Here is a 27395-nt window from a genome sequence, read left to right as displayed (position 1 = left end):
AAAATAAAAGTTATTTGGGATGGGACATTGAAATGGGACACCCTGTATATAAGTGTACTTCTGGCTTCAGTTCTACAAGTAGGTACGAATCAAATAAGATCATCGTAACAAACAAACCAATCAGTTTTGTTATGGACTTCATAGCTATAAAGATATTCATCATAACCAATTGTACGAAACATAGTTAAAAGAAAGAATATATTATTCAACTTCTTGCAATAGATTATAAACTGTACTTGACCAAATATGAATAAATTATTTTCGTTGTATATTACAGCAACACACATACCTTTTTTAAAAAGCGTTCCAAATATTCTAAGCTACGAGTATATGGTTACTTTTTCGTTCATGTCTGGAAGTAGAAGAGCATGACTGAACAAAAAAAGCCGACACTCAAATCAATATATTCCTCTTTATGTAAGAGGGAAATTAATTGATATAAGAGGAAATCCTCTTGAAATAATAGGAAGACAGTTAGAATAATATCTAATAAATTTTCAATGAATGTTTCACTTCAATCGCTTTATCGAAAGAAGAATCCTTTTGCTGTAAAATACTTCGCTTAGAATACGAGACTATGGGAGAAATTCACTTTACAAATAGAATACTTTTTTTTGAGTGATTTATTCCTACAAGATGGAATTCTGTAGTAGACTGCGGAAATTAGAAATATTTACGGCAAACTTGAAACGATAAAAACCCCAATTATTTTTGCATCAACTTATAATATTTATATGCATGTGTGTATTGATTGCACCGTATCGTTAATTTGCGTCCGCTATCACCAGCTTCCGCCGATGCATCCGCCATTGACGACGTCGCTCGCGTCTCAACGCTATTTATTTATTTATGATGCGGTCTAATTTACAATCGGCACGAGAAGGCCAAGCGCATTGCGTAATCGCTGCAGGGAGCACGCGGCTGTTTATCATTACGCGCGAAAGAGAGAAGAGAGAGAGAGAGAGAGAGAGAGAGAGAGAGAGAGAGAGAGAGAGAGAGAGAGAGAGGAGGATTGCACACAAGGTCCTCCTGCTCTGTGTCTCGGCACACACGCAATTAAACACTTTGCTCTTTCCCCCCTCCCTCTCTCCGCCCGTCGTGACATGTTTACGCTTTCGAGGCGCTCCGAGACGCGAGTTTTTCAAACGCGACATAATTGCACGCCTGCAACCGCCCCGCTCTTTCGAATCTCCCCGCGCGGTCCGCATTCGTTTACTATTTCATTGTTTGCCCCGCAGTTTGCAATTCCTTTTTTCTAACATCGAATGCTATGAAAAATATTATGAAAATAATACTGACTAAAGTTTTTCGCTCATTAAAGTGTCGCAATGACGTTGCCAGCGTGTTCCGATACGAAGGAAACACCAGTTAGGTAAGGACAAACAATTTAGCTACAATTGTGCTCAAGCCAATTTGCTTAAAAGTCGGTTGGTCGGCCGGTCGGTTGAATCGATCGGCCGATTGCTTGTTTGTGCGTGATGAAATCGAATCGACGCCGCGTTCCGTCTGCGACGGTATCGCAATTTTTGAAACGGCGGAATGTTCGAATGGCACGCGAACTTTTCCGCTATTATCTTCAGCTCCCTTATCAGCCGAGGCTATAACAAGCGCTCTTAATTCGATGACTCACGGCGCGGCTATAATTACGTGTACTTTCTCATTCACTGATTTCATTCGTACAAATTCGTCGGTTGTATTCGCGAGAAGAGATAAGAGTATGACTCGTCGCGAAGGAGAGAGAAAAAAAGAAAGAAAGAGGGAGAAACAAAAGGAAAGAGATCTGTTGTTTTTTTGCGTATTAGATATTGCGATCGAGCGCGATCGCGTCGAAATTGGAAATCGATGACGTAAGGGGCAACATTTGAAAATCATGAGGCAGCTCACACCCTGGTCTTCCTCCCGTGAGACAATCTCACCCTTCCTCCCGCCTCTAATCCTACTCCCCCATCCTGTGTTATTTTTCTGCCTTCCTCCTCCTCTCTTTCTCTCTCTCTCTCTCTCTCTCTCTCTCTCTCTCTCACCCTTTCTCTCTCTCTCTCTCACCCTCTCTTTCCTCCGCTCCTTTCTAACTGTCATCGTTCCGCGAGGTGGTCGACAACGATCGTACTTGCACCTTTCTCACAGCGCGACGCAGGTTTAGTCATCCCTTCTTTCCACGTCCCTTTCACTCGTGCGAACGAGCGAGAGGGACGGTGAATCGACAGGAAAGAGAGGCCACCGCGAAAGGCGAAGCAGCGAGAAACGTCAGGAGAGAAAGAGAGAGAAAGAGAGAGAGAGAGAGAGAAGGAGAGTGAAAGAGACAGATATAGCCGACGACGACGACGATGTGGTGGACGTCGGCCAAGGAGGAAGGAGAAAGAGAACACGAAGCGAGAAGTAGAAAGACCGAGATCCAGTTTGAACGTGTTAGTTAGATCCTCTCGTTGGTCCCGCGCATTTCGAGATGGGATTCGTTTTATTGCGAATCCGGTTTGCTTCCCGTGCAAGAGAGAGAGAGAGATAGAGAGAGAGAGAGAGAGAGAGAGAGAGAGAGAGAGAGAGAGAGAGAGAGAGAGAGAGGGAGAGAGAGAGAGAGAGAGAGCGCGAGCGAAGAGGGCTAGAAAGCCGGACACGAAGGGAGAAGGGCGAGAAGGAAGAGAGGGAGAGTCACGGGAAAAGGAAAGGGCCCCATCGAGCCGGTATGTGTGTGTGTGTGTGTATATGTGGGGGGATGGATCCTTCTTTCTTTCGTTCCGCCAACACCGCGTCCCTCCCTCCTGCTGCCCTCGCGGCCGCCCTTTCTCCTCTTGTTCTACTAGTCGTTGCTGCACGTTGCTGTACCCGTCGTCGCTGTTCTTTCCACCGCCGCCGCCGCCGCCGCCACCGCCGCCGCTGCTGCTACCGGCTGTCGGCCGCTTGCTCGTCGCAGTCGAGGACTAGTGGTGGTGCGGTTGATGGAGGTGACGAAGGTGGAGGTGGTGCCCCGTTTCAAGGTTGCCACCTCACATTCACAAGTCGTGCGCGCGTTAGACGCGTTCAGCTAGCCGTGCCCCTTGTGTCTCTCTTTTTTCCCCTCTCCTCCTCGCCACCCCCTTCCACTCTCACTCTCTCTCTCTCTCTCTCTCTCTCTCTCTCTCTCTCTCTCTCTCTCTCTCTCTCTCCTTCATACACATATGTGATACACATATGCGACGTGCAACGATTGACAATTTGGACGAGAATACCGCTGGATCCCCGCCGCGCAGAAGGGGAGCAGAACAAACTCGCATTCGGATCGATTTCAAATGACTGCGTAATATTGCGTTCCAAAGGAATAAGAAATAATGCATAAAAAAGAAAGCCCACGTGCTTGACGAAAATCGCAAGTGTATCGGATACGCCCGGCGGTAATTTGTAATTAGTCGTGTGTCGCTGTTAATTCCTCTCCGCGGTGAGATTTTGATCAAAGTGGGGGTTATAATCGAGTGAGGCAAAATTGATCTCGAAGCAAATTGCAAATTGTCGCGGGAATTGTCACCGAGCGACAATCGTCCGTGTCTCTCGTACGCTCCGTCGCGCTCGAGATTGCGACGATTAAGCCTTGCTTTCGTGGCCGAAGTATTGCGAAAGCGCCACTGCGGAAATACGACGACGTGGATTATGCCGCTCGGCGTAACGTTTACGATCGGTTTCATTAGACGCGCGCGCGACTGGCGCGAGAGAGGAGAGAGGCACGCACGATCTCTCGGGTCCGCGCGTATCGGATCGATAAGCCGGCCCCGGCAGGAGCCGGCCGGAGAAGAGACGGCAGGATTCTCGGGCAAGCGGGAGCGCGAGGCTTTTTGTCGCGCGCGGCCTTTAATGAAAGGCGGTAACACCTCTTCGCGGAAAGATACGAGCGGATTCTAAAATAGGAACGAGGTTGCACACAAGCGTGTGCGCGCGTCATTAACATCGATAGATTCTTATTTACGCGCTGCGCGCTGCGGGAAACAGCGCTGCTGGATTCGGCGACGTTTCCGCGAGGTCGGAGTGCGCCGTAATTAAAATCCGAGTCTCGAGCCTAGGGATGCAACGATAAATCGATAATATCGAAATATCGATATCGATCGAGAGACAAATATCGAATATTTATCGATATTTTTTGTCTCCGATGAAATCGATATATCGATATGAATTTTACTGATTTTCGTATTTTTCAATTGCAGCTCTGCGGCGCGATTCTTTAACTCGTTATTGGAGTTAACGACACTTTCGTTATCGTTGCGCAGCTTTTGTATACCGTAGAAAAGCTGCGCAACGATAACGAAACTGTCGTTAACTCCAATAACGGGTTAAAGAATGGCATCACTGGGGGCCTATTACGGTTCTACGACCGAGATGAAAATTACAAAAGTGAGTGAATTCACTAGAATATATATAATATCATGTAATTGCTCGATGTCTAGTAAATTCACTCACTTTTATAATTTCCAGCTCAATCGTTGAACCGTAATAGATCTCCTGCTCCATGTATGTGGTGATCTCCGGCAAATGACTGCGGTTCATTATATATTTTCTAATAAGAATACGACAATAAATTATATAAAGATAAAAATTTTTTAAAGAACTTTTCAAATTTTTCGTCCATACCTGTTATATGCGTAACCCCATATGTGTACATTTTTTTATGAAAATATCGATATAAATATCGATATTTTTCAAAATTATCGATATTATCGTTATCGATGGTTCTGAATGACGATCAAAATCGTTATCGATATTTTGAGAAATCGTTGCATGCCCACTCGAGCTGCAACGCTGAGCGACCATGTCGGCTGCTTCGGCGAGTTTGCAGAGATTTATGCGAAGAATTCAAAATCGGCGCTCTCTTACAGTCGGATATTATTTTATTTCTCCGTTTGCTCTTTAACTCTTTGTTGCACGTTTTTTTCTAATAAATATAATTTTGTGAAACTTATTACTTGGGGGTTTTTACGGTCGCTGAATAGAAATCCGGTGTAAAAAATACGAAATTCAAAATGACGGATCCAATATGGCGGACGAAATTTTCAAAATCAGCCGAACTCACTTGAAATTTGTTATTGAGGGTTTTCGAGGTTGTTAATTACAAATTCGATTATCGAAAATTCGAAATGCCAGAGTTACGACGGATATATACGGGGCAAGGTTTGATTGACACTAGTCAGATTGCCCGGTTCTCAAGTCTGCTTGTTTTATTTCTATAATTATGTTCGCCGTGTGAGATCCGTCATTTTGAATTAAGTATTTCTCATACCGGATTCGTATTCAGCGACTTTAAAAACCCCCGAGTAACAAGTTTCAAGCGAATTCGACTGATGTTGAAAATTCCGTCCGCCATATTGGGTTTGCTATTATGAATTTTGTATTTTTCACACAGGATTTGTATTCAGCGATCCCGAAAACCCTCAGATAATGATTTTGAAGCGTACGTTATTATTTAAAATTTCATGTAAACGAATTTATTCTCTAAAAACGAGTTTTGTTCAGTATATGCTTATTAATAACAAATTACTTATTTGAATTGAAATTATTGTAAAAGTTGATATATTAGTTAGAGTAACATTTTAGTAATCCAACAATACCAAATATGCTAAAAAAATATGTGAAAAATTTTAATTATTGGAAAAACTAACTTGTATGATAGATGGCATCCTGGGAGGGCCATTATGCAGCAAAGGGTTAAACAACGGCTATCTTATATAGAATGTCCGGGATTTTTTGCAAACCAAAAATCATGAAGATTAATCAAATAAAATTAAGAAGAAACGTCTAATACCATTTTGCAAACAAGTGTGCAAATCTTCAAGTTATCAGTTAAAAAAAACCTCTGATATGTGATTTTTCTTCTCAATTTGATGTGATAAATCTTCACAACTTTTCGTTTTCAAAAGATCCCGGATATCCTGTATACATTGTTATTATTATTGCCGAATAAAGTTGAATGCCGATCTATAAAAGTATCGATTTGGAATTTCTCGTGGAAATTCCTAGCGGAACTTATCGTGCAATCCAATCATTTCATTCGGAAGTGTCTGGTATCTCGCGGAAGAAAGTTACCCGCTGAGTAAAACAGCGAGAGCCTCTTCGCGTTTCTCTCTCTCTCTCTCTCTCTCTCTCTCTCTCCCTCTCTCGCTCTACGATCAGTTCTTATTAAATTCCTAGCCTCCAACTTCAGCCGAAGGAACTCGAAGGAGTCACAATCGTTTCGCGCGGGAAAGATAATCCGACCTCGTTGCGGTTGCGCTCTCGTGAAATGGAAAGATACGGCCGTCCAGGCCGGAGAGCATGCCTGAGTCGCTCGTGCAATCGTTACAAGATGGGCGCATTTATTTATGCACATATTTGCGCGGTTTGCAAAATACCAGCACGCCGAGCTCGTTCGCCGCGCGAGCGTGTAGAGCGGTATTAAGTCGACAAATGCGTCTCTTTGTACGGCTCTTTCGCGGCGGCGCACGCACGTTCGGTAGGCAATCAGCCGCAGGTTGGCAGCAAAAATTAGCGAAAAAGCGCGAAACTTTTCGCGATGTAGCGCGAGAGGAGGTTTACTCAATGCGACTCCGACGCACGGAGCTTTGGCCGATTATACGCCGGAGTGTGCCATTCGCGACGAAGAAGATTGTTAGCGTTCGCGGATTACGTAACGACGATTAAACGCGTGAAAAAAGCCTGTTGGAGCGGTCAAGTGCAAGAAATTATTTCGCGTTCCGAGATGCACGTGAGAGTCGTCGACGTTGACAGAAGCGCGACTTCTTCAACCTTTTTGTTTCTTTCGTTCTGACCCAGGGCCGGTTGTTGCAACTTCTTGGTAAATTAACTGACAGTTGAATCATATGTTTGTCTTTGTTTCTCCTTCAACTTCGGGACAAAGACAGACATATGATTTAATTATCAATTAACTTACCAAGGAATTGAAACAACCTACCCACAGTGGCATTGCCTGGTGGTCTCGCGTTTGATTAAGGGGGGAATCCCGTCCGTAGGGTAAAATAATTGATAATTTTTTTCTTACGTTTTCTGAAAATACATATTGTCAAGAATTCATTCTAAAATCCGTATCGAAAAATTACGGAATCAGAAAATTACAGAAGTTACAACCTATTCGAAACGGCACACGAGTCAAAATCAGAGCGCTCATTGGGTCTCTCAAAGTTTCGTCATACAATTGCTGTAGAAACAATCCTACGATACTCTTGGAATGTAAAAAAGAGTTTCATGAAGTGAAGGAGGAGAATTCATTATATGGACCTGAAATTGCCGATTAGGCTGAAACTTATCTGAAGAAACTTATGTGAGTATTAGAAATATGATTGAATATGAGTACATGAAACTTTAAATGTGTCTTTTTCGAAATGACTTTGTTTTAACTGGTTCCCACAATTTGAGACAAACTAATGAACCGATCGACTTCAGCATGTAGTTACACATTCGAAACATGTCTCTTTATTGTGTGAATTGGCGAAATTAAAAAAATATTAATTTTTCATATTTATTTTTAACGTAAAACTGTCGACTTTTATGGCGATTTTCCAAATATAATTTTTAAATGCCTTAAAATTATTGAGAAAGTAGTTTGTTTTTATTCCCTTAGTTCAGACGATAACGGCAAGTTCGTAGATTAATTATCTTACTTGCGTTTTTGTCGTATCTCGAGATTTTATGGGAGCCGTGAAACGGTGCGCGCCTAAACACGTCACGTTATTTTTTATGTATCTGCTACATTATTATTCATATAACACTATAAAAATTCATTCTTATAAGTTAAATATATATTATTATTACTACCAAATTTGAAATCAATCGTCTGCTTAGTTTCTGAAGAAAGATTCGTGAAAATAGCCTATTTTTTTGGCCTACAGACAGAATTCCCTCCTTAAGGGGGCTGGAGGGTCAGATTACTGAAAAATCGTGCTTGTTTTTGATAATGATTTTGTGACGAACTGAATAAATGTGCAAGAATGAAAATTTTATATATACTTATATAACATATGAAGAGTAGAAAAATTTTGTTTTTAAACAAATACTCATATAAATATACGTCCACTTAAATTTTAAACGCGTTTTTCTCGAAATTTTATTGTTCAACTTCAACTTTTTGCAGTGATTTCTTCGAAACTGAGCTTCGTATCGATTTGAAATTTTAAAGCAATAATATTTGTTCATGTGGCTATCAGGTGAACCATGAACAATTCCTTCAAAATATTTCATTTCGAGATATTAATTTTTTTATTGTAAAAGAACAGAAAAATTTGAATTTTTTCCTAATAATAGCTGCCATTTTGTTAATTTTGATCGATTTTTTTTTCTAGTGGTTCATCGGATAATGATAAGATTCTCCTCAAGATTTCTAGCTAAAATTCACTCTGATCGGAGATCATCGAGAGCCGAGGTATTACTGCAAAAATGATAACTTGAAAAAAAAAGGAGAATATAATATGTCAGTTATATATATATCGTATATTTATACGAGTATGTTGTTAATAAACAAATTTTTTCTACCCTTTGTATGTTGTATAATTATATCAAAAATTTTCATTCTTGCACATTTATTCAGTTCGTCACAAAATATTCACAAAAACAAGCACGATTTTTCAGCAATCTGACCCTCCAGTCCCCTTAACTCGCCAACGACTCGCTTTCCGTTCGCCTGAACTCTCGGGCGCTCTTCTGCGCTCTCCTTCCCGCGACCCGCGACCCTCCACCCTCGATAAAAGTTCTCACAGAGCGAGCGCCTGAAATCCGCGACGCGTAATTTTCAACTTTTATACGCCAATAATTTTCTTTTCTCCGGCCAATTAAACATCATCACGCCTCCTTCGCTTAGGAATTTCCTCACGCCCCAGTTTGGAGGCTCAGACAATTGGAAACGTGTGAAACGCCGGTTACGCAAGCCGCCGTCGTTATGCGGCTTTATTGGTGGAAGAGGAAGAGATGTCGCGCATATGCAACGCGCGCGCGTCGCTCTTGTCGCGCGGACCCGTTCTCTCGTTCTGCCGCCGACAAGGAGACTCTTATCTGCGCTGGTCGTGCATTTAGAAAGAATTTCATTACCTCGCACTCCCTTTCCATGAAATTCGCACGGCGACATTGCGAATAATCTATCGTACTCTCGGCCGACGGTGAGTTGTCCGACGACGACGATGTAATTTCAGAGCTGTCTTTGTCGTCAAATCGTCGTCGATCGCTCGACCGTCGCACGCATTCTCCCGTCGATGAGACAAAACGCTCCTGTGCTGTCATCGTGGGGAACCGAGTGACAGAGTCGACGACAGAGTGCAATAATGGCTTCTGGGCTGATGTCATGCAACCTTCTACGTTGCACACACACTGCTTTGTAGAGCACGCATGTGTTCGCGAACGCGAGTTTACTCGCATCGTTGGAAGAAATCGAAGAAATCGAAGTAATCGAAGAAATCGAAGAAATCGAAGAACTTTATATGGACGAATGACCGTTCCTGAAGAAGGATTTCGACGAACTGATGATAGAGAGTGTCTGAGAGGTCGCAGGTAACTGCAAAGATTCCCCATGGTATATTTGGTATACTAAAGTATACCTAGTCTAAAGAATGTTGAACTTACTATGGCCGTACAGCCCCGACATCCCTGGCAATCTCGAACAACGCGTATGTCGAAGAAATAAGGAACAAGTATATACCTGGAAGCCGCTACCCGAGTGTATTAATATTAAGGTTATAACGAATATAATAATTATTATTTTTAACTGTAAAACTGTCGATTTTTCAAATATAATTTTTAAATGCTTCAAAATTATTGAAAAAGTAGTTTGCTTTTATCTCCCTAGTTAAAGTGAATATTTCGCATATGCGAAAGCGAGACTTTCGCATCATTTTAGACTCTCGCTTTCGCTTTCGCTTTCGCTATCGCAACTAATTGTGCGAAAGTTTTAGCGAAAGATTTGGTCCAGCCCGCGGGATTCGCAGCTTTGTTAGGGACACACTGGATAGCGGGGGGAGTGCAGTTTATGTTTCACTCATTGATTTGCCGGTCTAGAGACACTTCAGACCTTAGAGCTTAAACGTGTTTATTGAAAACAAATGAGTGCAAGTAAACTTCTGTGTGATATAAATTATAATAATTAAATAACTAAGTGTGAAAAGTGATAAGTGATAATAATCACGATGAAACCAAAATCCAGTTTTATTTGATGTTTTTATAATAAAGCGGGAATGGAATTTAAGATGTTACGATATAAAATATCTATAAGACGACTTAAAGACGTCTTATGTCCTGATTTTGGACAGTGTTGTCTGGGAAGTTACTAATTTACACATTTGCAGTCATCCTTCAGTGGAAAGAAATAAGATCTTTCGCTTTCGCTTTCGTTATAACTCATCCTTTTCTTGCCTTCTCCTTTGTTTCCTCCTTTGTTCCATCTCTCAACGGATCTGACTGTCAGTCGACCTGACTGACCGACTGGTACGCAAAATAGCATTACAATTAATTAATAAATGACTAATTAATGTCCACACGCGCGATAACACTTATTTCATTATTCAGCGATTTATCAGCGAAAATCGCCTCTCAGCTGCGATGCGTGAGACTAGACTATGATGAAAAAAAGGGGGAGAAGAAGTACGTCCGTATGCGAGGATGCGACAGAGGGAGAAGAAAAGATTTTTTCCCGATAAAGACAGCTGGGAATAAGATGAATTAATTATACCGCTGAAGAGCAAGTGTCCTTGTATCGACGTGATTCGGTGAAAGGCGCATCGGAGTTTTCGCGAGACGCTCGGAGCGCGCGGATCATGAGGGATCTGCGCGCCGGCGGGGTGCGATAAGGCCTCTTTTCCACGTACATGGCCAGATAACAGGCGACTCGTGCCGACTTTCCAGAGAAGAATACGTGCGTGTGCACGCACTTTGCGCGCGCGCGAGGAAGAAAATACGCGAAAGAAACGACACGCGCGCGCGCGCGCGCGCGCGAGCGCGAGCGCGAGCTCGAGCGCGATTGCGTAAGAGGCCGTCTTTCTGAAACGACAGTTCGCGCGCCGCCGCGGCGATGGAAACGGTTAGAGAACAGCGTTGACGCAATCGCAGCATCGCGCGGCCGGGGAGTGCATCGATGCGCGTCTAACGTAAGTGAGACGAGGACGGGAAGAGGTGGCAGGGCGAAAACAAATGTCGACACTCGTCGACGGTATATCGTCGCAATTATCGGGATTACATGTGTATACGCGCGGAGTCAAATTGTCTTCTGATTTTTCTTGTTTGCTCGCACAGGCGTCATTAGAGAATATATATGATAACGCGAGCGCGACGGGCTGAGGGGGACGAAGGGTAATTGAATACGCGACGGATATGCCGCGTCTATGAGAGGGCACAGTCGCACCCGCACACGCGTACGCGCGTGCAATCTTGATAGATATGGAACGTGTATGCGATAAGAATCAGGAGTGATCGGCGAAATAGGATTCAATTATGCGGCGGCCGTTCGTAACCGGCCGGATTCTCACAATTCTCGAGGCTGCGTCACGCTCATTCACGGTCACTCGCAAGTCATATCGCTCTGCACGTGTCTGCTTTCTTCTCCCCTTGTGCTTTCTTGATATCATATCGCTCAAACGCGATGCGATTGCGGCCGCGCTTTTATGACGCGCTTTTTTTTTCTATCTGCACGCCTACTTGCGTTGCACGCAACCGCGATAGGAAATACAAGTTGTGTCGCATCTATCTTCCTTGTTTTCACCGTTCGAGTTTTCCTTTTCTACTCCTTTTTTTTTTCTTTTCTTCGCATTTCCCGGAACCGCGTTTGAGGAAACCGCGCGCGACATGTGCGTGTAACGCGATTAAAATAATATATCCCATCGCGTCAAGAGTAACCTCCGTAAATAATGAAGAAAGTACAAAACGTTAATGAATTATTAACGAAACATTGAGAAATGAAGTGAAAACTCGAAGCGAGGATAAACATTTTGCTCAAGACGTCGGATAATTTGGTCTGTAAAAAGTATTTCGCACAACTACTCCCTCAATTTTGCTCTTCGGCGGGGGCTTGTTGGAAAGCTGTAAGCGGAGAGAGCACACGTATTTCCCTTATTTTCAGCCGCTCTACTACGATGTGTATGGGACCCATCGAAATCGACAATGGCGCGCGCGTTTCCAATGTTCTCGAGTCTCTTTTCGCCGAGTCTCTTCGCGCGCGCCACGACGATGGCACGACGTCGTCGATTGCGTCCAGATAAAGAGATATTTACTTAGCGCGACGACGCGATGTTGTAACACCGCCGCGCGACACGTGGATACAACTCACTATCAATTATTGTTGTAAAACGCGTGGAGCGAATACTCGAGATTAGAGAGAATTGCTTTCCCAATTAGAGCCGCCGCGATCGCCGATCGCGCGCTAATTGTTGATATTTTGAGACCGGCTGCAGCGCGCGATAAACGGCTAATACGATAAAATCGACCGCGCAATCTTCGGTTACCTTGACTGACACGCGATTAAAGCGGCCGTTTGTGCGATTAAACGCGCGCTCTTGTATGCACTCGCGCACGCACGCACGCACGCACGCACGCACGCACGCACGCACGCGCGCGTATCTTCCCGTCTTTTTCTAGGAGATCCTGATCTTTCACCCGGTTTCGAACGCAACGGACACGGCGTTGCATTCGCATTACGGATCATTATGTAATGCCGCGGCGCGTTATGCGAACGTTTCACACTCGACGACTTACACCACTGCGCTCTCAAGGTCCTCGCATTATTATTTGCCCGGCGCGTTAACGCGGCCCGGTACGGTCCAGGGGCGTGACACGCGGAGAAAATGTCTTGAGCGAGTGAGCGGCTGTGTGTGATAAGACACTTCTCTCCAGCGCACGTGGGCATTATTTAAATAACGAGAGAGAGAGAGAGAGAGAGAGAGAGAGAGAGAGAGAGAGAGAGAGAGAGAGAGAGAGAGAGAGAGAGAGATTGAGTCGATTTCGAAAGCGTCGGTCGACGCGTCCCTGAAACGAGATCAGTTTTGGGTACGGACGGACGGCTGACCGTTAACCCTAAACTGGAGCAAACGTGAGTTTTCAACATTCTATTTCCAATATGGCAGCTCTCAAGCGACATAACAACATGTTATGCACGCTGAGAGCCGACGGAACGGTGCCTGACGTTACATGTTGACAATTTTTCTCTTCAACGGGGTGAGACACGGAAAAATGCAAATTTTCACGGACGCCTTTAAATCGCCTGTGTATCGTGCAATGGAATGGAAGAAAAGGATGCTGAATTCGGAAAGGCAAGGATTACAGTTGAAGGAATCAGGTATATGCCCTAGAAACAGACGGAGGTAGCATCTTAGGATCTCGAGAGACATCTTTTGCGTATCGGTACTGCAGGATTATAAATAACGGTGGCGCCGAAAGTTTCGAACGAATATTGCGAATATCTGGACGTAGAAAGGAGGTTTTGCAGAGACGATTATTGTTACTGCATTCTTCCGGCGAAAGAGTTTCTTTCTTGCTTCTTGCGGGTAAACTTCGTTACGCGCATCAGGAGACTTAGAACGTAAAGTGTTACGTTTAAACGTAACGTAACGTAAAATGTTAACACGCTCTGTGAAAATAGAACGTACCCTTTCCCTTTCTCAACCAATTCTCCGACTTCCAGACAGAAGCGACCTGTCTGCGTGCTCCAAATAAAACCAATGGGACACGAGTAGAGTGCGTTAAAAACAAAGGATTGGTTAGACGCAGGTCCCTATAAAGCTACATCTCCTTCCGCAACAACGCGACGCGATATACCTCCGCTTTAAATTTTTGCGAAGGTTCTTGAGCCGCGTTGTGTCTTTGGAGCTTGCCAACCCTTAAGCTTTACCTCGTTCGCGCTTCCAAAAGGGAATTTTCCCGGCTCTTGGAAATTATGCGCAGCATATTTATGTTAAGGCAAAAGTTGAGAACTTACAGGACGGGTGAAATAACGTGGACTTCCCGGGCGAGCGCAGTGTTGAGTTTGTAAATCCCCGCGAGAGAGAAATGCAGCGAGAGGTTCACAAAATCTCGGTAACAAATCCGCAAAGGAAGCGGCGTCGATCTGGAAGCCAGATCGAGGGCATTTTTCCACACTCGCAGATTCGCAAATAAAGGAAAGAAATGTTTGAAACTTTCTGGTTATAGTTATGATGTTTCCACGCTTCACTCGTCGATACGGTCGATCACTCGCGCGCGTTCAAAAGACCTTCCTCGCGTTTTCCCTTTGAACCGTCTCGATTCACACAAATTTTGCGGTTTCGCGTTGCGATCCGAAATTCGTATCCGCGTGTAACCGAGCGTCGTCGACTTGTCAGTCGACCGTTGTTTCGCCGCTTTCCTCCGCAAGATCGCACGAAGAAAAGCATTCACGCGCGAGCAGAATCCATCGTTAACTCGGCGACTTTTACGGATCAGCGGAAAACTATTAGGAAATGGGAGGCGCGATTTTCTCGACTTTCGAGAGGCAGTCTCTTTTCAGCTTGACCTAACGCTTGCTCGCATTACTTCCAACATTCCGATGACCAATATCATCTGACCCGGACGTCAGGCTATTGGTCCTCAGGCATAAAGAGATCTCCGAAGGAATCGCCACACAACGTACGGCGCGAACGATGGCGAACTAAAATCCCAGCCGACAGACCGGTTGAATACGTTTTGGGCGGCGCATTTTCGGCCAAGAGACACAAAAGCTCCAGTGACCCACTATAAAACACCCCCGGTCTCCCGATGGCGACCGCGGCGGAGAAATCGTGGTGTATGCTGAAATTTCGGGGTAATAAATTGTGGGACCTCTTCGCCTCTTATTTCCCGTGAATGCTTTTTTTAAGTATAACAAAACGATATCTCGCCCACTGCTCGTGTTGAAACGTCCGACCCGCACGAAACACTACGAGCGCGTTCATCATCGCAGTCTCACAACTCTCTCTCTCTCTCTCTCTCTCTACTCCTCTGGATAACTGAAAAAAAATATTTATAAGGGAAACATAAGACGTAATCGTAAATATACGCAAATAGACGCCCTACGACGCCCTCTTCGCGCCGACTGGCTACGGTAATCTGAAGATAAACGCGCGAGAACCTCATGGTTCTCGCCATTATCTCAACGTGGTTAACACTAATTTAGAGGCGACCATTTTACACAGATAAGAATCGTTCGAGAAAAATGCTCGATATCCCGCTATATACGACTATCCGCGAGAAATGGATAATCTCTTGTTATTACCGATGAAATAGAGACGTCGAGAGAAGCCCGGAACAGAGAAAGAGGACACGCGGAGGAGAGAAAGAGAGGGAGAGAGAGAGAGAGAGAGAGAGAGAGAAGAAGGGAGGGAGGGAGGGAGGGAGAGAGAGGGAGAGTGAGATCGCGCGAGGACACGGTTAGAGTCCCAGGGGGACAGCGGGGCCCGGCGCGTAGCGACGAAGCGAGGGGGCGGGCGAGGGGGGCGAGCGGGGAAATGGGGAAGGGGGCGGGGGCACGATACGAACCAAAGGCGTGCGCGTACGCCTCTGATAAGGTCTTATCGTGTGAAAGCACCGTGGCCTACTTACACTCGGTGCGCACTTACACGCGTCACTAACGCTCGAGCGAGCATTCATGCACGCACGTACGCACGCACGCACGCACGCAGCGCGATCGGCATGTGCACACACGCGTTGCACGATTCGCCGCGCTCGTGCGCAAGGGCGCATGAGAGAGGCGCACGGGAGCACCGCAACGAGCGCGCTTGCGCGCGCGAGCCGATGAGAATTTTCCTTCACGGTTTTTCCTTCTTTTTCCGCCGTCTCTCTCTCTCTCTCTCTCTCTCTCTCTCTCTCTCTCTCTCTCTCTCTCTCTCTCTCTCTCTTCCCCCTCTTTCTTCCTCTCGCTCTCTCGCTCCCCTCCCCCCCCCCTCTCTCTCTCTCTCTCACTGGCCGCACTTGCGAAGGCATCCTGTAAATGTTGTTTTGTCGACGGCTTCAAAGTGCATCTGTGGCGACAAGAGGCGGAGAGAGGCCGTCATCGCCGAAGGCTGGAAAACCGCTCGGCGCGCGCCGCGCGTAAAGTCGAGGAAAAAATAGCGCTGATTATAGTTTCGTGCAGTAACGTATTGTTACATTGTAATGAGAACACACGCGGCTCCGCCCCCCCCCCCTCCCCCGCCGAGCGTAAGCGAGCGTAGTCTTCATTATGCGCGGATGCGCGTGCAATCGCGTGTCGGCGAGAACGAGAGAAGCGCCGAACATATAAAATGTAAACTGCAAGGATAATTCTCCGCGAAAACCGCTAACCGAGGGTTATACCGGGAAATAAGTTGTGGAATTGCGAAAGGGACGCGCGGGGTGTAAGTGCGGACTCTATCGCGGCAATAATCAGAAAAGAAAGCACGCTTGAATCTATTTCGAGGAATGGGAACGCGAATAGAGCGTTACGTAACGGCCGAGGAAAGTGAGCTGCACATTTTAACGCTAAAGAGCAGAAGGATGTGTGATTGTGTCGCATCACGCGCGCGCGTGTACGATGCTTGAAAACATTTCGAGAGATGTCACCTTCGTTGTTTCCGCTTTATTTTTCTTTTTCTTTTTCAGGTGGAACGATGGCGGAGCTCCGGCGCACTTATGGAGTAACGTTTATACGTTACATTAAGTGACGATAAGAAACACGCGAGCGGGATTTACGGTAATTTCATTATTTGTTTTTTACATTGTAAATGTGCGAACTTTAAGCGTATGGAAGGAATGCTTTATGACAACTTGCGTCACGAAGAATGCGCAAATATTCGTGATATTATAAATCTCGAGGTAAATACACGCATGAGCGCGACGCGGAGAGCGCGGGTATTTTCTTTTTTTCTTATGTTTCCTTACGCTTTGCCTTCAAATTTCCAAAACTGTGCAATCAATTCTTTATTTAGATGATTATATATGTCTCATTTATTTGTATTACAAAGTACCTCATTTATTTACTCCCATCTACGAGATAATAAAAAAATATATAAGATGCGCGTCTCTCATGTAACAGCTGTGTGTTTTTTCAACAAATAAAGACGACTCGTTAACAGATGAAATATTCGCGTCGTAGAGATCCACTTTGCCGTCATATCTGCCTACGTGGATTAATCATTCCGTGGATAATCGTATCTCGAGTGACTCGAGCGTGGCAAGTTTTCCAGAGTCGTGGAGTCTAAGACAAGGCGTCGCTGTGTTGCTGCTGTGCGTATCGCTGCTGTGCGTAAGCCTGCTCGATCGATCGCGCCGGTAGTGACAAACGTAAAAAAAACATCGAAACACCGGGCGACCCGCGGCGCCTAGAGCAATTGCACACACGTGCACCGCACATCTGTAGCGTACATACACGGTGATCGTTGCGAAATTGGGTCGTTCAGAAATTGAAACGCCTGCGTAGGTAACGCCAGAAGTTTCGCTGATAAGAGCAGCAAGAGGAAGGGTCATACGGATGCTTATCACCCTCGAGCATCGGCCAGACGCCGCGATACGGCTCATTTTCTTCGTGACGCCACGAACGAGAGAGAGAGAGAGAGAGAGAGAGAGAAAATCAGATTATAGTCGTTGTTATTAAAATCTGATTATAAATTAGGTCGTTGACAGCTCGAACCCTTCGAAACATTCTCCGTTTGTCGCTTTCCTTGCGCCATGATAAAATACTTTCGATAACGTCGTTGGGCCGTGTGGAGCGATAGGATTAAGATTAAGGGAGGATTAAGTCGTATCTAATTGATGAGGACCGATAATATGTAATAATAATTGTATATTTTGCTGATAACATGATGATAATTCTATGTTAGATCTAGATACAACGTATCTCTAGATCTAACATAGAGTTCACTTGGACACCTGTAAAGATATTGCATAGGGTCGCTGTGTGACATGCCTTTGGCATAACCTCGTCACAGGGAGAAATTTTTTAAAATTACAAGGAAATGGCTTCCCGAGCAAAAATTTGTGAGGGCCATCCTCATGAAGCATAAAGCCTTGATAAGGCTGAAAACAGGATGTCCTAAAAATTAATATCACGTTAAGCCTTCATTTTTTAGGGATACCTTAGATTTTACGAAATAAGGCTTTGATAAAGGAAAGTGTCTTTGAAGGATTTAGTATTCAGTACTTTAGATAAGGCTTTGATAGGAAAAGCTGAGGGGGGTCTTTGAAGGATTTATCAGAGGTGTTATAGATTTAATAAATAAGGCTTTGACGGAGAGAAAACTGATAAGGGAGAATCTTAGAAGAATCTTTTAGAGATGCCTTTACGAAATAATTAACATGGAGAACTAATGTGAGCCGTAGAAGGATGCTTTTAAGGATGCTTTTGATATACAAAATCAAGTTTTGTTATAGAAGATTAATACGATTTGAAGCGTGTAATAAAATTGTCATAGTTTATTTTAATAGGAACGTTCTATCTGGTTCTTTTAAAGATTTTTTAATTATACCGCAATTAAAAATAAATTTTATTAGTTTTATTAGTTGCCATATTCATTAGTTTTTTCCAAGGATTTTTCTAGTACACATGTGTATTGTTTTCGTTTTGAAATGCAGCAAACTTTAATAAAAACAGTAATAGGATTTTTATGTGTAAAAAATGCTATATTTTATTGTAAAGTATACTATATTTTCAAAATAAAAAATTCTTGCTATATACTAACAAGGTTATAAAGATACAAAGAAATTACAATCTAAATGTCTTGGAATGAAAAGAACGAATATTTTTACTCAAGCAATAATAAAAATATTTCCTTATAAGACCCTTATCGGAGTCTTATTAATTTTTCTACTTGGGTTAATTTTTAAGTGATACCAATGTACCATCCATTATTCGCGTGATGAGATTTCCTACTCAGTGCTGAACATTTATCCGCACTGGACTATCCGTTACCACTTTGTCGCCATATTTGAATTACACGAGAACAATTAAACGTCATTATCTGAACGTACATGTCGGTACTTCTGAAAAAGTTAAGAAAGTGTTGTAAGAAACGTTATGCTTAATTACTTAGAAAATGCGTCAAATGTTTTTATAACGGAATTAAAGTTCCGTCGCCCTTTAAACCCGACGATAACATTAACAATTACACGTAGATTAATCAATCTTATCACATATTTTGACTTTTGACACATTCGTCATATTTACCAGTGGAATAATCACGCGACATGTTGCCTAATTATATACATATATATATATATATATATATATTATCTCATATATTATCTTTCACCCATAAGCCATGACTGATCGCGCGTGACTGATCGTACCTCGGTGTAACAATAATCTCAACGATGAAAAGTCGAACGATATCTGAATAAGTCACCTCGACATAATTTCACACGTCGCTTTCTACTTAGAACTCGATACTTATTGAAGCATCGACGAATGACAAAGAAACTTGAGAAACCTGCCTGTTTTGCGCGGGACCCTTCCAAAGTCGCGACCAACTTTGCTGACACTTGTGCTTCTTTCTTGCCTCTGAACGATGAAGTAACTACGAAGAACACGTCCTTCGCACATTTGATATTAGTTGAATCAAGGCAGAGATCCTGCTGAAAAGGATTCGTCAACTAAAACGGATACCGCTAATTGCAACGGACCGTCGCTGTGTCGGCTAATTTTCAAGCAGATTTATTTATTTTCTGTAACCTGAAAACTCCAGGGCTAAAAGATAAGATAAATGCAAGCAGACGCATCTCGAGAAAAAGACAAGGGTACACTCAAAAGAAAGTAATTTCAGAACAAGCGGTATCATTTAAATTCCAGAGGATTTTACTCTTACATATGGCCTCGAGAGGATTCCTCTAAAATTAAAAGGAAAATATTATAAACACATTATTTTTGAAATTAGAGGAATTACATGTTATATGTATAATGCAAATCTTATTGATTTTAATATAAATTATTTAATCCTTTTTTAAGAGGATTATTATTTATTCTCACTATACTACGTTCCTACTGGTTATACCAGTTAATTTGAAAAAATTATTATAATGTATAGTGAAAAATAATACATATAAATATATTTCTGGCTCCAGTTTTACGATAAGTAAGCACGAATTAAATAAGATCATAATAACAAATTTCCAATCAGTTTTATTATGGAGCTCATATAAAGGTATTCAATATAACCAATTGTATATGAAACATAGTTAAAAGAAAGAATATATTATTCAACTTCTTGCAATAGATTATAAACTGCAATTGGGCAAATATGAATAAATTATCTTCGTTATATGTTACAGCGCAACACACATATCTTTTTTCAAAAAGTATTCCAAATATTCTGAGCTATGAGCATATGGTTATTTTTTCGTTCATGTCTGGAGGTAAAGCATGACTGAATAAAAAAGCCGACATTCAAATCGACATATTTGCTCTCCATATAAGAGGAAAATTAATTGATATAAGAAGAAATCTTCTCGGAATAAGAGGAAAACAGTTAGAATAAATATCTAATAAATTTTAGATGAATGGTTCACTTTGATCGCTTTATCGAAAGAGGAATCCTTTCTCTGTAAGAGGCTTCGCTTGGAACACGAGACTATGGGAAAGATCACTTTACAAATAAAATACTTTTTTTTTTTGAGAGTAAGGGTAAGAGATAAACAGATTGATTTTTCTGATCCTCTCTTTCGGCGTCTGCACGGAAGAAATACTTTGCGTCCTGACGACTCTTCAGAGTCCGTCGCACGAGAATATTTTTTGACATCGTGGGCAATCACATACGTTTGATTGGGCCATTAAATGACACTTGTTACAGCAAAGCTCCACGTTGAGTCACGGACATGTGACGTGCCACATGAACGACAGAAACGAAGAAAGGGTCAAGCATACACATTTTAAGAAGTAACACGTGACAAAGTCATAGCCTTGAACAAAGAGATAGGCGAAACGTAGATATGAAAGAACCGTCTGAGACAGAAACGCCGTAAAATGTAGCCTCGGCCAACTTAGACGCTATAAACGACACTTGCGGTAACTGTCCAGAGAGACACGACAAAAGACTTGAAGAAATCGGCGGATTTTTCATAGTCGATCGTTCGCTTGTGTAATCTCCCTCGATGCAGACGGATGCAGAAACGATCAATGTTAGACAACTCAACGGGCACGTGGGAGCTTCGCGAGTTACTACGTTAATAAATGATAGACGACGCGACGAGAGAGCCGACACTCTCGCCACGCTGTACAGATTCAGCTTCGACAGGCCGGTTCGTTTTAGTTGAACTACTGCTGCGCGCGTTGGAACTTCGTTCCTGCTACGTTTACCGCAAAGTTCCACAGGGCGTCCGAGTATCGGGCATCGAAACGCGCTCGTGTGCGGATAGAACTCGTTGACCCGAGTAGACAAGTCCTCTCCCATTTTGCAAAATACCACAGCAGTTCTCGGGATTCAAAAAGTAAGCGCGATGCGATGGGACGGGCCCTGCTTTAGCCTGAAGGGACTCATCTTGGACTTGTTATCTAATCTCCGATCTAGCACCTCGGAAAAAGTAATTTCAGAATAAGCGGAATCATCTAAATTTTAGAGGATTTTAAAATTAAGTTTATAATATCCTCCTCTAAAATTAAGAGGAGGATATTATAAACACGTTATTCTTAAAGTTAGAGGAATTATATATTATATGTATGTATTATATGTAAATCTTATTGATTGTAATATAAATTTCCTCTTATACAAAGATTATTTAATCTTTTTTTAAGAGGATATATTATTTATTCTTACCGTACTTTATTCTTACTGGTTATACATTTCTTTATAGGGAAAGGAGAAAAAATTATTCTGAAACTGTCCGAAAAAAATTCGATATTTTATATTACTTGATATGTTATGAAACATATATAACATTAGATAAATTTGAAAATATTATTATATAATATACAGCGAAAAGTAATATATGTATAAATGTACTTCTGGCTCCAGTTCTACAATAAGTACACACGAATGAAATAAGATCATCATAACAAACAAATTTCCAATCAGTTTTGTTATGTACTTTATAGCTACAAAAATGTTTATCATAACCAATTGTATGAAACATGGTTAAAAGGAAGAATATATTATTCAACTTCTTGCGATGGATTATAAACTGTACTTGACCAAATATGGATAAATTATCTTCGTTGTATGTTACAGCAATACACATACCCCTTTTAAAAATACCCGTTTCAAATATTCTGATCCATGAGTATATTGGTTATTTTTTCGTTTATGTCTGGAAGTAGAGCATGTCTGAACAAAAGAAGCCGACATTCAAATCAACATATTCCTCTTCATTTAAGAGGCAAATGAATTGATATAAGAGGAAATCCTCTTGAAGTAAGAGAAAAACAGTTAGAATAATATGTAATAAATTTTAGAATGAATGGTTCACTTTAATCGCTTTATCTAATAAATTTTAGATGAATGGTTCACTTTAATCGTTTTTCGAATCGTTTATCGAAAAAGGAATCCTTTTCTTGTAAAAGGCTTCGCTTAGAATATGAGAGTATGGGAACAATTACTTCACAAATAAAATACTTCTTTTGGGTGAGCCATAGCAAATGCAGGTGTGAGGCCCGAGTTACCCACCAGGTAAGTAATCGAGACGCGCGAGATCCCTTTGGTGGATTTTCGTGGCCACAAAGTTGGCCTCGAAAGGCCCGAGACCAATAGAAAAACGCCAATGTTATTGGCTATTTTCAACCACCTGATGTAAGCACCCGGTTACTTGGCCGTGTAGTAAATATTAATTTTATAATTCGCAGCTATAATTCTTTCCTCTCTTTTTTCATCGATACGCGTGCGCATTTACGACGAAGTAAGCGAGGTATTTTTGTGGGAGCGCATTTCTGAGATCGTCAACTCGATCGAGGCTGATTTGTCGCAAATTTAACGCCAGGACGTCATTAAAAGTTTTTTGCGCGCTCTCTGAATCTCGCAAAGGCTAACGGTCTTTGCTCTTTTTTTAGATAACCGGTAACCAAAGTCATGTATGTAACGTACACACATTGACGTCCATTTCCTTTAATTAATATCTCGATAAACAGTAGTTTACAACATGGTAAAGCTTTTTTCCACTCCTCTTAACGAGTTCCACCTGTCTATAGCGAGTTTTAACGCCTAAGTCCGTGCATACTTGCGTCCCTCCGTTGAAAGGAAAATAGCGTCGACTAGTTCAGCTAAAAGGAAAACAGATTTAAAATCTCGAAAATGTGTCTCGGTGTCTCATTTCTCCCACTAGCCGCCTGGCCGCCCGTTCTATCGCAAGCGGCAGGATAGCGGAGATCCTTCGTCCACTTCTAAATCATATCGCGCCGCGTTACGCAACTGAACGGATGTGCAAAGAGAGGAAGGTGCAAATCATTCACGCGCTCCGCAAGGACCGTAAGAAGCGATTGGCATCTTACGAGCTGCGTCCAAGGTCGCCGATGAGATGAGCCGCGAGATGGGAAAACGTATATCACAATTGGAAAGTCGCGCGATCGTTAAATTTCAGCGATCTCGAAGAGACTCGTCGGAGCGGAAGAGGAAGTCACAAGCTTTCGGCGGAAAATTCTCAGCCCCTCTCTTCCCTCTCTCCCGATTCTCTTTTTCAAAGATCAACGTGAAGATAGGTCTGACCGTAACATTATAAGCTCGTAAACATTTTTACGAGCGCTTCGGTACACAAAAGTTATACAAGACGTTAGTTATATAAGGCTTCTCTTGAACTAAGGATTTCTGTCGACGTAACCCTTTTCGCAGTTTCTCTTCGCTTTGTTGTCGCCATAGACGCTTTGAACAAGTATTGAACTTTCGGACAAACTTCAAACAAAATTACCATCTACTGTCTGGTCCCTTTATTTTCTACGTGAGACGGTTTCGCCACGAAAAGGAGCAATCAGCGCATCATTTCACGGAACTATTTTCATTTCCTTGACTTCGCTTTCTAGATACTTTTCGTGCTAGTAAACGCTGAAGTGTATAGAAACCGAGCGTTTTTTTTAATTTTCCTTGAAATATGAAAAAATGATGGATTGGACCCGCAACGCACACATGCGCTGCGCAACGCACACAACGCTGCGTTCATATAAGGGGGGAAAAAGGGTGAGACCGAACCTTGCTTGTCGATGAAAAAGAAACTGCTCCGTGAAATCAGTCTTTGAAAACGAGGCGTGGACTTTTGTCACGTGACCTTGAGTCGCTAAACTCAATAGAACGACTTCATATCGCTATTAGTCGTAATTTTTTTTCGGCCAAGCAAGTCGGCCGGTCGAAGGAGTTGTTGCCGAGACGGGTCCCGCGGGAGACGCCAAGACGTCTGCGTGTTCCCGCTCGATCGGAAGGAGATCGGTTGCTTTGCGCTCTGCGCTCTGCAAGTACATTATGAAACCGCAGACACGTAATGCCGAGATTTCATGGAGCGGAAAACTCAGCGGAGACGAGCGGAAAGTGACAGTAATTTCGTTCGAGAAGCCACGGCGCCTTCTTTCTCTCCGATGTCGGCGACTCACAGTGGGACCAGATGACATTCTTTGCTTGAAAATTCTCTAGAGACCTGAATTTCCAACCGATCATCGATACCAATGGATGAGGTTGAGCCCGAATAAATTCCGAAGAGATCTGTCTTGCCAAAATTAAAAAAAAATTTTTTTCTCGAATTACTAGTCGCAAAAGGGGAAAAATTATCGTTAAACGCGAAAAACTTGTGAAATGCTCATTATTCGACACTTATTTCTATCCAACAGCGTATTCAGCGGATTGAAATTATGAGACCAATCAACAGGCACCTCGAGATTTATCGATCTTGCAGCAGAAATCCATTAACCCAAAACTCATATGTCCAAAATACAAAAGCATCAAATATAGATCCGTTAAGCACAAAACCGAGGGATTTGAGTCTCAAGCCCATCAATCTAGGAATCTATCAATCCGAGAACTTTTCAGCTCGTGGGAGCATGAAGCCGTATATATCAAGAGCCCCGAATAGTCCAAGAAACCATTCTAGTCATAGTCGAACCCAACAGACACTGTACTTTAAACGATAAACTTTTAAGACAGACTCTAAACCTATGAACCCTGAACCGATAATTTTTTCAAAATTTCGGCTAGACAGATCCTCTTTGGAATTTATTCAGGATCAACCTCGTCCATTGGTGTCGATGATCGGTTGGAAATTCCAGGTCTCTAGAGAATTTTTAACCAAAAAATGTTATCTGGCCCCACTGCGCGATGGCCGGATCTCGCGGTATCGATACCGGTAACATCGACGCTATTGCCGCAACGTTTGCTGTTTGCTTAACGATTACTTTCACGCGAGCGAGTATCGGGCGTGTACATCGCGCGCGCGCGCGCGCGCGCGAGTCCAGTTGTTCTTTACCTCGCGGCAGTGAAATGGGAGCAAGGTCCGGGGAGTTAGGAAGAGACTGCTAAGGATGCAATAAGTGGCTTTTAGCCAAGCGCGCTTGGCTAACTCGCGAGAATGTAGATCGCCCCGCGAGCTCAAGCGACCCGATGGGTCGACGCCGGCGCGAAGATTCTCTCAGATTTAGCTGAAACGAAGCAGACGTTGTCATTCGTTCCAGAAGAACGAAAAACATGGCAAACTTCGGTGCGACATTTGCGTTTGCGTCTCGCAAATTCAAAGGAGGCTTTGCATAAACAACAAATATGATATCCCTCAGCGATTTCTGGTCCGATGAATCTTCGAGTCAGTTCGCACGCTCGATTTTCGAAATCCCCCTTGAAGAGGTTTCCTCAAGAGGAAACCTCTACCCCTTGACACATGTCGTGTTGCAATGCTGATCTCGGCGAGCGTTAGCGTTCAGAATCAAATCTCTTTGCTCTCAATTCCAGATTCTTTTATTTGGATTTTGGTGGTGCTTCTTCATTATGGGTCGTGTAAAAATCTCCGGAATCAGCTGGAAGCGACGGATAAAGATTCGGGAAGAAGGCGCGAGAGAGAGAGAGAGAGAGTTAATCGACCATCAGAGACGCGCTTCACTGCCTGCGCGCTTTGTTGAGCCTGGCGAAAAGAGAGTGTCGTTTCCTCCGCGGCCACTTCCTGCCGGGCGAGAGCGGCACAGGAAGTCTTCCCTCCTTCTCTTTTTCCGTCGGACGGTGCTACTTCGCCGAGCTTCTACCCCGCCGGGTGTTTGGGCCCCTTTACTTGTCGCCATCCCTCCTCATCGTCGGCGGCGGCGGCGGCGGCGGCGGCGGCGGAGGCGGCTCGGAGAACGTTTGGTTACTTTACTTTCAATTTCGTTTCGTCGGCACTCACGGCACTCCGGCGGTTGAGAAAATTACGTAAGCCGCCGACGGGGTCCGTGCGAGAGAGGGAAGAGAGGAGAGAGAAGGGTCGCTCGAGAGAGTCGTGTCGAAATAATAGTGGCCACTCTTATTATATATTTGCTGCCAGCGCTAACTCTCCGACTGTACCTTGAGATTTCGCTGTGATGATCGCGCTGACGAGCGACGGAGCGAGGAAAAGGGATTGAGAGAGAAAGAGAGAGAGAGAGAGAGAGAGAGAGAGAGAGCCTCGCAGAGTACCAAATGCCCTCTGCGGGAGAAATAAAGCGTACAGATTATCGCTGTATCCGCAACAATGCAAAATCGGAGTCTGGAATTATTATTATTATTATTATTGTTTCGATGACGCTACAGCCCAAACTGAGCCCTGGCCTCCTGGAGCTTCCTCCTCCGGGTATCCCGGCCCGCGGGATCAGTGTCCTAAATACAATTTATTAACGCAACGTTGAGTATCGCGGCCGCTTCGCAATCGAGCGATATTGCTCGAACTCGCGAAGATTCTCGCGATATGTTTACGCATGCAAGTGTGTTATGCTACTCGTCAATGCTTCAACAATATGTAAATACGAAAATCGATAGTCCGCACAGGGTGATTAACATGCTATTAACATTAATGCAACCTTGTGAGCGCTTTATGACGCGGCATATATAAATCGTCGTTGCTCCTCCCGTCCCGCGTCGTCGTCGTGGCTCTCGCGCTCTTAATTTCTTCCTCCTCAGCCGACTTTGCATCTTCGTCTCCGCGATGCTACTTTTTTTTTGCTGATGCCTTTTTTCCAAAAGAATTCCTGTGATCACCCGAAAGTTGAGATCTTCGCTCCGATGCGACGCGCGACGCACGACGACGATCATTTCCGCCTGGCGCAAACTTAATTTGGTTTTTAGCGAGGGCTGAGCAAGACTCGTGGGATAAAGGGGCGCTCATGCCCTCCGATCGGGCTGTAGGCTAACGAAACAAGGTTAGCTCTCGTGTCTCATCGTACTTTGTGATCGCTCGCAGTGGCACGGCCCAAAGAGTGTCGCGCACGACGCATTTAGAAGCGGTGCTCTCGTTTCGAGTCGAGAGTTAAGGTCGGCCTCGAAGCCCCCGCGTCTTGTCGACCTCCCAGACGCACAACTGCGGGTGCACCCTCGGTTAAGCGGCTTCGCACACACAGATTGCCGTGACTATACGTAGCTCCG

General features: G+C 43.6%; 1 long non-coding RNA gene across 4 annotated transcripts in view; it reads left to right on the top strand.

The window, feature by feature from the left end:
- The first annotated feature begins 528 nt into the window (after nucleotides 1–528).
- LOC105186819 (uncharacterized) overlaps nucleotides 529–27395 on the top strand; it is an 86489-nt gene continuing 59622 nt past the window's right edge. The window contains exons 1-4 of one of the 4 annotated variants that reach the window (XR_003113310.1): nucleotides 529–1372; nucleotides 7058–7270; nucleotides 16528–16618; nucleotides 17021–18286. This is a non-coding gene — a long non-coding RNA (uncharacterized LOC105186819). Of the gene's footprint in view, nucleotides 1373–5828; nucleotides 7271–16527; nucleotides 16619–17020; nucleotides 18287–27395 lie in introns of those variants that run through there. The other 3 variants (XR_003113309.1, XR_002162900.2, XR_003113311.1) reach the window with 3 other exon arrangements.

The sequence above is a fragment of the Harpegnathos saltator genome, unplaced genomic scaffold (assembly GCF_003227715.2).
Source record: "Harpegnathos saltator strain DR-91 unplaced genomic scaffold, Hsal_v8.6 scaffold406, whole genome shotgun sequence".
In the NCBI taxonomy this organism is placed as follows: Eukaryota; Metazoa; Arthropoda; class Insecta; order Hymenoptera; family Formicidae; genus Harpegnathos; species Harpegnathos saltator.
The sequence above is the reverse complement of the archived record's forward strand: the minus strand, read 5'-3'. Positions and strand labels throughout refer to the sequence as shown.